General features: G+C 38.5%; 1 protein-coding gene across 2 annotated transcripts in view; it reads left to right on the top strand.

Annotated features, from left to right (window-relative positions):
* Positions 1-15861, top strand: part of mgat4a (alpha-1,3-mannosyl-glycoprotein 4-beta-N-acetylglucosaminyltransferase A) — a 129899-nt gene that overhangs the window by 31340 nt on the left and 82698 nt on the right. The gene's annotated exons all lie outside the window — the stretch shown is intronic.

Raw genomic sequence — 15861 nt, 5'->3', positions numbered from 1 at the left:
AGTGCATTTCTATCCCAGCCATTCCAAACCCCTACCTTTCTCTTTGTTCCTGTCCATGGCCTATTCTCTGTCCCAAAACAATTCACCCACATGTCTTATGACCAGCGCGATTTTGTTGTGTCACACGATGGCTCACAACATTTCCTCTGTCTGCTTTTCTTATCGCCTCATTCATAGTCTGTTTATGCTAAGCTTCAGTCTTTCCAACCAGCCTAGTGGTGATGAATTCGCTCAGGATATTTGGGAGAATGATTTGGAGGTGCTGAATAAACCCAAATTTATGATGATTTTATTAACTATTAGACAAACCATAATTAACTGACAGCCTAATTTTTAGTCTCCTAAATAGGGTTCACTGATCTCTACCCCCTGCACACGGGAAATCAGCTGACCCTGACATTAACCCTTGTGTGCTTTGGGGCATTTTCATCCACTCTAGGTTAATTTTGAATCTTAATTTGGTCACAAATTTTTCTGTGTTTTAGCAAATGAAACGATTTTTGGTGACAAATCTTATTTTGAAACACATTTTGGTACCTTCTTGTTATGTTGGTGGCTGTTTTTGCCCCATTGACCTTCATTATAACCACATTTTTTGATTGTGAAGCCATCATATAATCATAGATCCTTAACTGATTGGGGTTTTCCCTCTTGGTAAGAGGTCAAAATTTTGCCACCAACTGATGATCAACAGCAAAAATGACAAATTTTTACAAACAGAAAAACAACAACAATCATGCATGCATGACTATGCTGTCAAGACTTTGCAAACACAAAATAGAAGTCAATGGGGCAAAAATGGCCACAAACATAACAAAAGTGTGATCAATTTGAAAAAATTCACAAGGGTTAAAATAAATAAATAGAAGATTTACTCTACACGCCTGTTTGCAGCTTTCTGAATTATTCCAGTAGTGTGAAGAGTTTAATTTATTGCAATCATAAGATTAGCATAGAAGTCATGCCTTAAACACAGATTACTCTTTAAATGGAACTTGCTTTTGATCTAGAATTGTGGCATAACATCCTGTGATGTCCATTTTGCAGGGCACTTATGGCCCATTTCCTCTGTGTGGTACGGTTTTGTACTCTTTTATGGTTGTTTTCACAGTCAAAAGATACCAAAAAGTGAACCGTAATGTACCACTTTTAGGGTACCCTTTCGAAAGGGTACCTAGTGCAACAAAAGGGTACCAAAAGGCGGAGCATAACTGAGTAAAATAAACTTTTTATTAGATGAGAAAAGATGCGGTTAAACTACGATGAAAACACTTTTACCGCACAAATTTCAATATGTGCATTAAAAAGGTTATGTAATTTTGTGATGTAAGAGATCATGTGATGATAAAAATATGTGTGAATGGACAAACCAGCAGGCTGAGCACAATGTAGAGCATCTGAAATGTTGTTTTAGTCATTCTAAAACGCTTTAACCATTTCAGTATTAGTGTTATTGAAGTATTAATGACCTCCAGAATCAAGAGCGTCTGTGCTACGCGTCTGACTGTGTGTCAGGATTGCCCTCTGAGGCGCAAGTCATTTATTAGATGAAAAAAAGATTGACGTAGCTTCTCCTACCGCAGCAAATTCTGTTTTTACTGTTGATATTTTTGCCGCCAGTTAATCAGGAAGTGACGATTTTGTTCGCTTTGGATGGAAACCTTGCTTTATTTGTACGTCTTTTATGCGATAATGTAGTTTTGCGCAAAAAGTTAACTCACAGTTTTGGATGGAAACATAGCTACTGTCTGCCTTTACTGCTCTAGTGGCGAGAGCGTCAAAATTCTTTAAATATAGCATGTCGCCAAATAAATTATTTGCCGCTAAAAAAAAATGTTGCACACTTTTTATCAAATTCATTCAACTATTGAAGATCAAGTTATTGCGTAAGATTCCCGCTTTTTTAAGAAAAAAAAAATAATAATAATACACATTAACTCACCAGTAGCAAACTTATGAGAACTATGGTCGGAACCATAGACTGTAAAATATATGGACGTAGTATCCGTGACGTCACCCATAGGTTTCTAAAGAGCGCAAAAGAAGCCACAAGTAGGCGCGGCCAACCATCGCCATTTTGTTGGCGCGTCATCACACCCACGGCAGAATACTAAACAAGGACAAAGAGGCGGAGAGTGAGCGGAGCTACAGACACCTGCTGGCATTTTGCTTGGACCTGGTTCAGACACACTTTACTTTAGGAGAACGCTTAATACTTTATCACATGTGACTCGTTTGTATTCTGACCACTTGTGCTTGGTTGTATACTATATCAATAAAGTGTTTAGACTTTTAAAAACACTGCTGTAACACATTGAACCACTAAACATTGTTCTTATGACGTTTTTCAACAGGAGGAAAACGCAAATTACTTCCAAACACTTCAGATATAGTCTGTGTTAGTTAACGTAAGACTATTGATGAACTCCAGCATAACACTGTATGACAACGCTTCAGATGACTGTTCTAGAGCCTACAGCTAATCAATCCGTCAGATTCTGGAGTGCATTACAGCTCTAAAGAACATTATAAATGATAAATGATCTTAAATAAAACAAATACATTTATTAGGATGGTATACAAGTATATAACTTTACTCACATGGAAAACGGAGGCCACGTGAATGGTTTGTGAGCACAATTAAGTGCACTCAGCATGCCATGCCATCTAATAATTGTAGGAAACAAGTCCAAAAGGCAGTTGACTGTGTAAAGCCACATAAAACAACACAGAAATATGATAAATATGCCGAGTTTAGTGGCTAATCTGCAGGATTCAGCTGAGGTGACGTGACGGCGACCAACGAGACCTAGCTGTCACTCAAGTGGCCACGCCTTTAATTATGCAAACTTAATATAACTTAATAAAAAGGAAATGGATGAGTTATAAAAAAAAAATTCACCCCCCTCACAGTTGTCATGAAGGGTAATATTAGCTGTATTAACCAAAATCTTTTTTTGTACCAGGCTGTAAACACCTTTTTTTCTGCTGTAAAGTTGGCCATTCTAACAGTGGGCTAAATTGAAAGTTGCTCTATTTTGGATCCAGGAGCGGCCAGGACTCGCGGAATTTCAGATGAATTGCAGTTTTAGTTACTTCCGTATTGGCTTCCTGAGGGAGAGCGGGAGGTTGCCGGAACTCAAGTTCTTAGAGCCGTTCTCTGGAATCCTTTTAAGCGGTGGACTTTAACATTCTGATTTGCCACCGAACCACGTCACAGCTCATAAACTTGATTTCAACTCTCCTCGACACCCGCACCGGCCAAGACGAACCGTGCCACTTATCACCGCCGGCTCCCATCAAAAATGAACGACTTCCGGTTACTTTGACACTCTCGCCACTTTCTGTGTACAGTAAGAGAAACGTAAGAAATATGCAAAGCATTGAGAATTGCTGCTTTACATTCCATACATGTTAAATATTTAAATATTTATGAAGTTTGTTTTTTAAAACTCCATATTGGCTAATGACTAATGCAGTTGTATTATTTATTTATTGTAATTGTTACCTCCCTGTGATTTCTCCTACTGCACTTATGAAAGGCCTGTTGAATTCTAAAGATTTTGAAGATTGAAAGTTGAAGTTGAGGTAAATGAGTCGTGGAGGAGATGATGGGTGGGTTCGTTTCCTTGAATAATCTAATCTTGAGTGCGATCAGAAGCAACTCTTGCCCTGTTCCTTTTTTATGGTGTAGTAGAAGGAACATGTTGGGAACTTTTGTCTGGTTTTCCTTTGGGTCTTGACCTCTGCTCTATGTCCTTGTTTGAACCATGTGCTAAAAGCATGTGACTTTGTCCTCTGAAAATACTCTCACTAGCACACACACACACACACACACACACACACAATGATGACCTTGTGCTGCAGTGCATACCCTTGTCCTAGTGAATCTCAAGTGCTTGTGTCTGTTCTGCACATTTGTTCAAATAACTTCCCTTTCCTATTCTAACATGTGATGTTCATCAGTATAAAGTAACAGAGGTTGATTTTTCAATTGCAAAAAGGATAGAAGCTTCCTATTTGAAAAAGTGTTCATCCGTTTCCGATGAAAATAGGCTGCCGTCTTATGCGATGTCCAAATTAATGCCTATTTAAAGGTGCAATTGAATAATAGTCTGGATGTGCCTATGCATATCAGTAAATGGAAGTGACAAAACATGAGCTTCGAACAACATTATTTCTTTGATTTTACATTGTGTAAAATCCTGGTGAACAATACGCCAATCAGAACAAAACAGACTCTAAAGTTCCACAAGAGATCTTTAACATGTATGCCTCATGCTGCATTTGACTGGCCACAGCATTTGCTAGTGAGATTACAACAATATTAGTTTTTATCTCTAATAATTTATAAGTTTTTTTTTAAGCTTTTGTTGTTATTTTTTTTTGCATGTGGGACTCCTATTTTGAAATTGAGGCTGACATTATAGCAATCCAAGCTCATTCTAAAAACGTAGCCCCACGGACGTTTCTGGAGGCAGCGATTTACATGGTCGGAGGTACGGCTGCATTTAATTTTTCAAGCGAACGCTACAGGGCGGTGTGACAGTGCTCCTCTTCGTGTACGCTGGCTGACAGCTCACCAGGTTCGAATCTGGGGAAGAGCAGTTCCAGAAATCAGGTAAGACAAAAACAGAATCCAAAAATAGAGCGTACGAGTTCATAACAGGGCGAGAATGTGGTGAAATCCGAAAATGCGGTCAAAATCAGACGAGGGTTTTTCTTTTTCTGGATGGCTTTTGTAAATCGTTGCTTGGGTTTAGGGAAGGTGAGTGGGTTGGCCGATTGGCCGGCCGCCCAGTCAGTCATTTAGTCAGTCAGTCAGACAGACTGTCGCTCGACAGTGGCCTCCATCGGCTTTACTGTTCTTGCCCGCGAGAGGCATTTAAGATGCGAAAGTGCGCACAGCGGCCTCTTGCGGATTCGTGAAAACAAAAACTACACAAATCCGTTCCTCCCGGGACGTATTTCGCGGTCTCCAGAAACGTCCGTGGGGCTACGTTTCCAGAATGAGCCTGGATTCCATTATAGAGCTTTCAGGTAATGGAACCATGCATGAAATATCTCATACATCTGGTTGTCAGAACGCAGAATCCAGGACAGACTGTTATAAATGTATTCAGCGCTCCCCAAAGAGGCATCTATTTAACTGTAGCTTTTGTTAGTTTAATGTGTATAAACTGAAATTTCCAGTGTATGTTTGTATTGAGTTTGTAAGTTCTTAATTATGATATCATTCTCATAGTGTGGGACTCAAAGAAAAATACTTGTGTATATAAATGTTTTTAAAAAGTAATAGCTTTACATACAGCTGTAGGTTAGTCATTATTATTGGTTAAATAGATATTTTGCTATTTCTTTAGCAAACTTTCTTGTGGTCTGGCCCACTTTCCTGATTAATTTCGTTTCCAGCGGACAAAAACATCCTCAGTGTTTTGAAGCAATTGTATGAAATATTTATACTAAATGTGCATATTCACAGTGTTTTTTGTATATTTTGCTTTGTGTTGATGCCACATTACCGTAAATACCCATGCAAAGTTGATATTAGTAGGACTTTTGAAAGTTTTTGAAATGCTTTTGTTATGCTTTGCAAGGCAGCAGTTGTTTGATCAAAAACAGGAACATTGTGAATTATTAATGCAGTCTAAATCAACTATTTTCTGTAGGGCTGCACACTTTATTGTTTCAGCATTGATATCGTAAAGTGTGCGTCCCCAATAGACACATCACAGTATATGCAATGTTGAGCTGGGATTATAGTTGATCACCAAAACAACTGAAAATACATGAGATTTGTGGAGTCATTGCAAAGTATAAACATATCAGTCAAACCTTGCCAAATTTTCTTTGCCATTATTTGATTCTTCAGCAATTACATGAGCTTTCAGAATGATTTTAACATAAAGAGCTCTATTTTAATGATCTAGGCGCAAAGTCTCATGGACTTTAGATCAGGTCTTTGCTTGGTCAATGACACGGTCAATTTTAGTTTCTCAAAATAGCAACAATGTGTCTTAACACACCTCCTTTATAGACTTAGGAGTCCACAAAGTATGAGTCCACAATGTGGCGCAAAACATAAAAATTATGGTTGCGCTGGTCTGAAAATAGAACCAAATCGTGCCAAACACGTCTTGCACCTTATTGCGCTGGGTGTATGATAGGGTCCAAAATGTTTGGTCTGGAAAAAGCAAAAGTCTGATTTATTTATTTTTTTTTATTCGTGACTTGTCAAGAAAATAGAGTCAAAGAACTGTAGCTTACAACCATACACTCTCAGAAAAGGTACAGGAGCTGTCACTGGGGCAGTACCTTTTCAAAAGATACAAATTGGTACCCAAAGAGTCCACAGTGGTACCTTAAAGGTTCATATTAGTGCCCAAATGTACCTAAAAGGTACCTTTGAGGTGCCATTATAGACCCTTCAGTTACAAATATGTACCTTTTGGAAAAGATACAGCCCCAGTGACAGCGCCTGTACCTTTATTTTTGAGAGTGTACTTTCTCCCCATTTGTCAAAATCAAAAGTTATACTGACAGTTTACAAATCTTATTCTCCAGTTTGGGCAGACATTCTAGATTTGCTACATATTTAAGATTACAGCAGTGAAATGGACTGCAAACATGGTTTCGTATTGACTTTTCCCCCTTAAAGCCTGCTACTTGAGAGTTCAGAGACTTTCTGGACTTGCCGGCCCCATTGCGAACATCGGCTCATATTCCCATGATGGAGCATTTCTGCTCTTTGATTCATATTTCATGACGCCGGTTTGAAAGTCTTCTTCTCTTCACCTTGTTGCGAGGGGCTTAAGCAGCTTTGTTTTGCTTTTGCTGATGTGGTTGCCTCTGGACTTTAATCTCCTGTGCTTTGTAGTGCGTCTCTCCATCATATGACAGAACAAAGCCAGTCCCTCTGAGAAGGCGCTCTGTTCCCGGTGCTGTTCCACAGGTTCAACTTTTCAACTGATGTCCTCTTTGAGTGACTTTTTTTTTTTCCTTGTGACAAATTTGAGTGCTCACCCCGAGTAATCCCTGAGGGTGGAAAGGGAAAGGCTGAAGTGTGTTTGACATCGAGAGGGATCAGGGAAAAGCTTTCACCACTGCTGAAGAAAAGAGAAACAGATCGTATTGTCATCTCTACACTGTATTGAACCCAAGTTAGAATTTCTGTTTACAATTGCTGTGTTTTCATCCTAAGGTGAAGCATTTTTGAACTGAAAAGACATTGAAACTGAAAGAATCCCAAATTGGTTGCATTTACATTCATTTGTTATAGTGGCAGACCGTAGTATTGGTAATCTAGTGACCAACAGTAGTGACCAACAGCTGATTAGTCATGTGGGTGTAATGTTGTCTACGTCAGTTTATTTAGCAAAATGCATTTCCATCTATCATTTTTTGCAGCAATTAAGTCCAAATTCACATCAAGAGTGTAACGGTATACTTGCGATTCAAGGGATTTTATGAAATTTGCAACAATCTCATAGCAATTCGTAACTATTTCATTTAGTGGCTGATTCGTATGAATTCGTACGATCTAATTCTTACAATTTAGTACGATTTGCTCATCCCCCAATGATGGTTGGGGTTAGGGGTGGGGTTATTTGCCACGCCTCCTTTTTAAAATAGTAGAATTTCGTACGACTGAACTCGTACGAATTTGTACGAATTAGCCACTAAACTGTCAAAACGTAAAATACTTACGTTTTCTCGTGAGATCAGGCTGTAAATTTGGTATTTCCATCACATATGTCATAGATTACTTCAAAGTGGCTATTATTTCAATATGTTGTTGTACTTCCAAATGACACTAAATGTTAAGTAGGGGGTGGGGCTTTGCTTTTGCACATCATTTCCTCAAAGCAAATATGGTAAGGTTAAGAAAACTGTGGTTGAAGCTGTCAAACTGGCATCATCAGAAAAAAAACGCCACTCCAAAAGCAGAAGCAAATGGTCGGATATTTATTGGAGATAAACAAAACAGTTCTTCAGTGGATTAATTTGCATGGATTAGTTGTCGAAAGATTAATATTGTGCCTAAGCAAAATAATTGTACATTTTAATTTTACATGGATTTTAAATACAGTTGTTAATATGTTCTGTAACTTTAACCAGTAGGGCTCATGCTGTAATGCGAATTAAGCGACATGCATTTGCTAAGCAATTTATAGCTAACAGCATTTCTTAAGAGCGACAATCAAAATATTGTACAGTAGGGTTGGGTCGAGTGACGATGCCATTGGCGATGGCCGATAGACATCACGATGCTGAGCCGGCATTGCGATCCTCCACCCCGCCTCTGTCGCAGCAGCAACCCGCTCGAGAAAAATACACACTCAGGCCCCGTTTACAATACGTCTGATGGCGAACTCGCACTATGTACAGTTGCTTTGAACCGGGCAAAAGCACGCTTGTCCCCCCTCCAGTCTTCCCCTTATGGGCCGCACTCACAATACATTCGGCCTTGGGCATGCTTATGTCATCGATGATGCGCTGTTCAGTAAGCGCTTTCACTCAGCACAGTGGAGATTTCTTTAGTTATATTGTTTTAGTAGGTCACCTTAGAATTATAAGGTTCTATCTGCACTCTACATGATAATCAGATAGAACCCTCTCATTCTGAAAAGTAATTTTCCACTTGGAATTATAAGGTTCTATCTGGCAGATCATTCATTGAAGCATTACTTTTCAAGAAATACAATCAGAAAATGTATAAATGGATGTTGTAACAATATGTTGATGCTTGAGAAAGTAAAGTTTTTACTTTCTATAACATTTATTTCATGTTTTGGACAAATTAATACAAGGTTGTGCTAAATGTTTTTGTCCAGTGCAGATGTTAATTTTATCTAATTAATAACTTCATATTTATTAGATTTTATGCTTTATATGAATTATTGAATTATATTTATTGAATTATATGCCCCATGAATTAAATTAAGTATTTGCCCTTCAAGGCGTATTATTAAATTTAAAGACTTTACAAGAAACAGACATTGACCAAATGAGTTTAATAAACACTAAAAAGTGATTCACTGACTATGTAAACAAATATATTTTGAATTTAATATATAATTTTTAAAATATTCATTTCTTTTTCAACAATGTAAAATTTAACATTTCATCTCAATGTCGGCGACGCGTGGTGCAATGGGTAGCACAATCGCCTCATAGCAAGAAGGTCGCTGGTTCGAGCCTCGGCTGGGTCAGTTGGCATTTCTATTTGGAGTTTGCATGTTCTTCCTGCGTTTGCGTGGGTTTCCTCCGGGTGCTCTGGTTTCCCCCTCAAGTCCAAAGACATGCGGTAAAGGTGAATTGGGTAAGGTAAAATTGGCAATTGTGTATGTGTGTGATTGAGTGTGTATGGGTGTTTCCCAGTGATGGATTGCAGCTGGAAGGTCATCCGCTGCGTAAAGCATTTGCTGGATAATTGGCGGTTCATTCCGCTGTGGCGACCCAAAATTAATAAAGGGACTAAGCCGAAAAGAACATGAATGAATCTCAATGTCAGAAAATGCTTAAAATCACCACATTTACAGACATCTCAATTTTTGTGTCTGATTTTGTGTGATTTTGTCCTTCTGATGTTTCCCGCTGTCAATAGAGCAGTCCGGCGAAATGACAAAGAAAGCTGATCCTGATTGGTCCTCGTGTGTGCATTAAAAATGCAGATTGACTCCCAGAAAGAACCTTAAAGAACCAAGCTAGAGTTCGACTTTGTAGATAAAACTTTTTTTGTTTTTTAAATAAAAAAATCTTAAAACGTAAAAAACGTATAAAAAAAACATCATATCATGTAAATAAGTTGTCATTTATTAAGAATATGTCAATAACTCAATTTTGACAAAAATGTCAGATAGAACCTTATAATTCCAAGGTGACGAAATGCGGATTCATTTCTTGGCTGTTAGTGGGTTTTTCACCGGGCCTTGTCCCCTTCGCAAAAAAGCTTTCCAAAGACGTCTGTTACTTGCTGCTTGTGGGTTAAAATTGGGCACAGTGACTGGGATGTAACCGAGAAAATACGGTCATTTTTCAAAATAAAAGATTGTTCAGACTCATTTAATAAACAAAAAGAAATAATGAATGATTTCTTGTGCGGCCCAATACCAATTGATCAACAGACCGGTACTCTGGGAGTTGGGGACCACTGGTGTACAGGACTTATAATGTGTTCCCCATTGGTTGTGAAATTTCATATTTAAAATACCGTCATTTCAAATGTTCCCCCACAAATTTCAGCCTTGTTTTAATTCAGTTCAAGTTTATTTTTATAGCGCTTTTACAATGTAGATTCTGTCAAAGCAGCTTAATATAGAAGAAGTACTAGTAAATTGAAACAGTGTCAGACCAGTTTTCAAAGTTGAAGTTCAGCTTAGTTCAGTTCAGTGTGGTTTAAAATTCACTGCTGAAAGTCCAAACACTAAAGCAAGGGGTCACCAATCTCGGTACTGGAGGGCCGGTGTCCCTGCAGGGTTTAGCTCCAACCTGCCTCAACACACCTGCCTGGATGTTTCAAGTATACCTAGTAAGACCTTGATTAGCTTGTTCAGGTGTGTTTGATTAGAGTTGGAGCTAAAATCTGTAGGGCACCGGCCCTCCAGGAACAACCCTGCTTAAAAAATCCAGCTTAAACCAGCCTAAGCTGGTTGGCTGGTTTTAGCTGGTCAACCAGGCTGGTTTTAGAGGGGTTTTGGCCACTTCCAGGCTGGTTTCCAGCCATTTCCAGCCTGGTCTTAGCTGGTCAGGCTGGGAGATGACCAGCTAAAATCAGCTTGACCAGCCTAGCCAAGCTGGGAGTCCAGCCAAAACCAGCTATATCCAGCTTAAACCAGGCTGGTCAAGCTGGTTTTAGCTGGATTTTTCAGCAGGGAAGTTTGGTGACCACTGCACTAAAGAGCAAATACATCAATGCGCAGCTCCACGATTCCCAAACCAAGCAATCCAGTGGTGACAGTGGCGATGAACAAACTCACAAACTTCACCAATTGACGAAAGTGAAGTGAAAAAAATACTGTTTTAAGTTGTCAGACAAATTTCTAAAAGGCTGATTAGGTTGAATGTCACATCTTTGTTTCATGAGTGGCATAAAAATAAATACATTTACATTTAGTCATTTAGCAGACGCTTTTATCCAAAGCGACTTACAAATGATGGATGGACTTACAGAAAGCATATAACACTGATTTTGGGAAAATTTCGCTAAACCGACACAATTTTTCATCCAAAACACTTCTATAATAATGCGAGTGATTTCCATACATTGTTAGTTTAATCTCTTTTGTATCATTCCACACCATTTCATCTTGTATATTCATAAAAGCGAGGGAATGTGCAGTCATATGATCATTTAAGTGAACACACAGGGTTTATGTTCTGATATATGTCCAGATGGCTGTATATTATTCCATACTTAATTGCGTAACATTTTTTCCAGCTCTTCAGGCTCCAGCCAAATCCCAATGGATAAAATTTAGCTCTTGCCCTACATTTTTCCACCACCATATTCTCTTCCACTCAGCCGTATGTATGTAATGTTATGTAAGTTTAATGGGTCGCAAATGCTGGGTTTATTGTTAAATACAGTGATCAGTATGATGCCTCCAGATGGGGGTAATACTGAAGTGACTTAAGCAGAGAACTTTGGATTGGTTTGATTTAGGGGTCATGGCTTTAGCATAGTTTGATATATGATATGGAAACAGGACACTGTCAAATAAAAATAAAGAAAATCCTCTACAAGCAAAACACGATACAAAATGTATAGAATAATGCAGATACAACTAAAATAAGCTGTAAAAACAGTTTTTCAGGTATATAACTGTAGTTTGCAGTAACAAACTGAGTAGGCTAATATATTCAAATATAAAAATACAAACTGTATATAAACTTCACTGTAGGGCTGGGCGATTTAGCAAAAAAAAAAATCTAGGTTTTTATAAAGTTTGACCGATTCACGATTTCGATTTCTTTTTTTATTGTGTTACTTGTCTTCTCAAAACATAACAACAACATGACTGAAGTAACGTTCTCTTTAAAAGTAACTTGAAAACCCATCTGGTTAAGGAACATTGTATTTTTAATGGCCATGTCATACAAAAATCGGTCAAGGTGTAAATAAATGTAAAACAAATTCACGAGTTAAATAGTGTTGCTGAAGATTTGAATAAGAATGATTTGTGTAAATATTATATATATATATATATATATATATATATATATATATATATATATATATATATATATATATATATATATATATATATATATTATAATACAGAGGTATTTTTTTGCAAGTTTTGCTGAGTCTAGGAAAGATTGAATGACAGGTTGTAAAGCTGCTTCCTTTTTCTTAAAAAGATACAGTGAAAGAAAAGGACTGAACATGGAAACTGTAAATCTATGTGTTATGCTGCCTGATCTGTCTGGTTTTCCACTAGGTCCGATAAATGACGTCATGTGGGCGGGTACTTTCATTTTCACTGCTACAGTCCCTCATCTCTACTCGTGTTCAAACCAAAAGATCGGCGCGGTTTGGCTTTTACGTCCTTTATACATGTTGAGATCGAGTTTATCGACTTGATGAGGGACAATCCATACAGACGTGCAACAAGTAAAATTCTACATGACTTCACGCTTTAACAGACAGTCAAGCAGGTCGCACACCAGAAGCGCCGCGCCGCAACATGACAGTTTAAACTGTCACACACCAAACGCGCACATTCGCATGATATTTAACATGAAACTAATCAGATGGCGCTCTGTGGGCCGGCTGAAATAGGAACTGCGTCGTGAATCGTGGCTGGGCGGCGCCGGTGTGTGTATAGAAACCTGTTTAGAGTTCTAAAATCCATGGCGCTGCATGGTGCTGCGCGGCGGAGCTTCTGGTGTGCTTCCTGCTTCATACAGAGAGTGAACCAAAGCGCATTGGTGCCATTATAATGTATTAAATGAGTATTTTTTAAAAATTACGATTTCTCGATTTGATTCCAAATTAAATCGTCTTAAAACGTAAATTCGAATTAATCGGAAAAATCGGAAAAATCGCCCAGCCCTACTTCACTGAATAAATTAAAGGTTAAACATTATTGAACTAAATTACTGATCAGTCAAGAGCAGAGTGAGATATTTTATTATCCTTTGTTGTTTAATAAATATTTAAAATATCGACAGCAGGATTAAGATGTTTTACTTAAAAGAAAAAGTTTAATACACATATATTTGGTTTAGTTCAGTTCTGTTTGCTGTGGCACCAGCAAGTAGCACCAGATTCACTTTCTATTTAAACTATAGGAATACTTGAACTTAACTCTATTCACCTTTTGCTCTGGCTTTACGTCCTTCAAATAGACCAGGGTTTTTTTAATATTCCATTCATCCATCTTTCTCTCAATCCTCGCCTCTATTTCATACATCCGTTCTTTTCACCCATCTGTTCCATTTTTCCATCCATTCCTTCCATCCATCCATTCTTTCCATCCTCCTTCTATTCAATTTCATTTTTCCAGTCCATCGGTTTCATTCTTCCATTGCCTTGTTCCTTCCATCCATCGGTTCCATTCTTCCTTTCCATCGTTTCATTTTATCAGTTCTATTCCATCATTCTATTCCATTGTTCCATCATCATTCCATTCATCCATTGTTTCTTCCATCTACCCTTCCATCCATCCTTTGTTTCTTTTATCCATCCATCCACCCCTCTATCGTTCCTTCCATTCATTCATCCATTCATCCATCCATCCGTTCCTTCCTCCATTCTATCAGTTCCTTCCATGGTTCCTTCCATCAGTACATCATTTCCTTCAGTTTCATTCTTCCATTCCATCAGTTCCATTCCATCAATCACTTCCATCCATCCATCCATCCATCCACCCATCTATCCATCCATTCCATCCATCCCATCTGTCTGTTCCATTCTTCCATTTTATCAGTTCTACTTCATCATCCTATTCTATTGTTCCATCCATCCATTGTTCTTTCCATCCCTTCATCTTTCCTTTCATCTGTTTTTCATCCCTTGTTCACCCATCCATTCCATTCATCTATCTGTTCTTTTTATCCATCCATTCTTTCCATCTGGTCCATTCCATCATTTTATTCATCTATTCCATCCACCCATCCATCCATTCTATCAGTTCCATTCCATCGTTCAATCCATTTATTGTTCCCTCCATCCATCCATCTACCGTTCCTTTCATCTATTCCTTCCACTCATCCATTCCATTCATTCCTTTCATCAGTTCCATTCTTTCATCCCATCGTTCTATCCATTAATTTCTTCCATACATCCATCCTTCCACTCCATCAGTTCCATTCTTCCATTTTATCTGTTCCATTCCATTAGTTCCATTCCATCCTTCCATCTATTTTTCCATTCCATCAGTTCCATCCATAGTTCCATCCATTCATTGTTTCTTCCATCTATTTATTCATCTATCTGTTTATCTATCCATCCATCCATACTTATTATATATTGGCATACCTCTTTTTTCTGTTCGATTTCAATATTGTTACACCACTATTAATGATGCTGTAAATTTTCTTCAGTTTATTGCTCAGACCATCCCACTTCATAAAACCCTCAATGCATTGTCAGGAACCACTGGTATTAATGTAGTTTTGCCTCTGTATGATTTTGTTTTAGACCCTTAAAGAGCTGGGAGCTCTCTTGTAATTTCTTCTACTCCAGAAAAACGACACCTATATCTTAATTAGGTGAAATATCAATATTTTTAACAATGCCTTTAATCAAACATGTTTAAGTGCTGTGAAGCACAGAGGAAAAAAAAGCTCATTATAAACCAATCTGGATTGGTTCTTTTCCTTAAAGTGGTTCATTTACATGCTGTTGACAGCCAGGTTGACTTTGTGACTGGACCGTGTGCCCATTTTTTGTTCTCCCTTTGTCATCAACAGCTCTTAGTAAAATAAGCTTAATCCAGGACCAAATGGATTTTAAAACAAGGTTTCGCTTTTCATGTATTTTTAGCATTACACAGTCAAGTTTGACGCGTCTTGAAAATTGATATATTGAATCATGGAAATTCAGAACATGCCCATCCATTACTCGCATGTCGTATATGTGCATTTAGATACAGAGTTCGAGAGAAGCCGGGGAAAGAGAAAGAATTAAGGCAGGAAAGGCGAGGCAAAGAAAAAGATAACAAGATTAGTGGGATGTGCAACAGTTTCTGTGCTAATCCATTTAGAGTGGCTGCAGTCTGTCAGGATATTGGATGGACTTTCTGTGCTTGAGACTGGAGACACTGAAGTAATGCTGATTTAAGAGGGGATTGTCCTTCATGCCTGGCTGGCAGACCCTCGCAAATGTACTCTAGCTATAATATGATGCTGGCATTCAAGGTAAACTTCTAGGGGGGTTGCAGAATGATGAATTTGAATAAATAAGGTATTAATAAAATTAACAAATGAAACGCAATGAAAATATGTTTTATATCATCCCAAAAAGCAAGGCAGTTGCGCAGTAGGTAGTGCTGTCGCCTCACAGCAAGAAGGTTGCTGGGCCGCTGGTTCGAACATCGGCTTAGTTGGCGTTTCTGTGTGGAGTTTGCATGTTCTCCCTGCCTTCGCATGGGTTTCCTCCGAGTGCTCCGGTTTCCCCCACAGTCCAAAGACATGTGGTACTGGTGTATTGGGTAGGCTAAATTGTCCGTAGTGTATGAGTGTGTGTGTGTGAATGTGTGTGTGGATGCTTCCCAGAGATGGGTTGCGACTGGAAGGGCATCCGCTGCGTAAAAACTTGCTGGATAAGTTGGCGGTTCATTCCGCTGTGGCGACCCCGGATTAATAAAGGGACTAAGCCGACAAGAAAATGAATGAATGAATATCATCCCAAAA

Source organism: Danio rerio, chromosome 9, assembly GCF_052040795.2.
Source record: "Danio rerio strain M-AB ecotype USA chromosome 9, GRCz13ab, whole genome shotgun sequence".
Lineage (NCBI taxonomy): Eukaryota > Metazoa > Chordata > Actinopteri > Cypriniformes > Danionidae > Danio > Danio rerio.
Note: the sequence above shows the minus strand (reverse complement) of the source record. Positions and strands in the feature narration are given on the sequence as shown.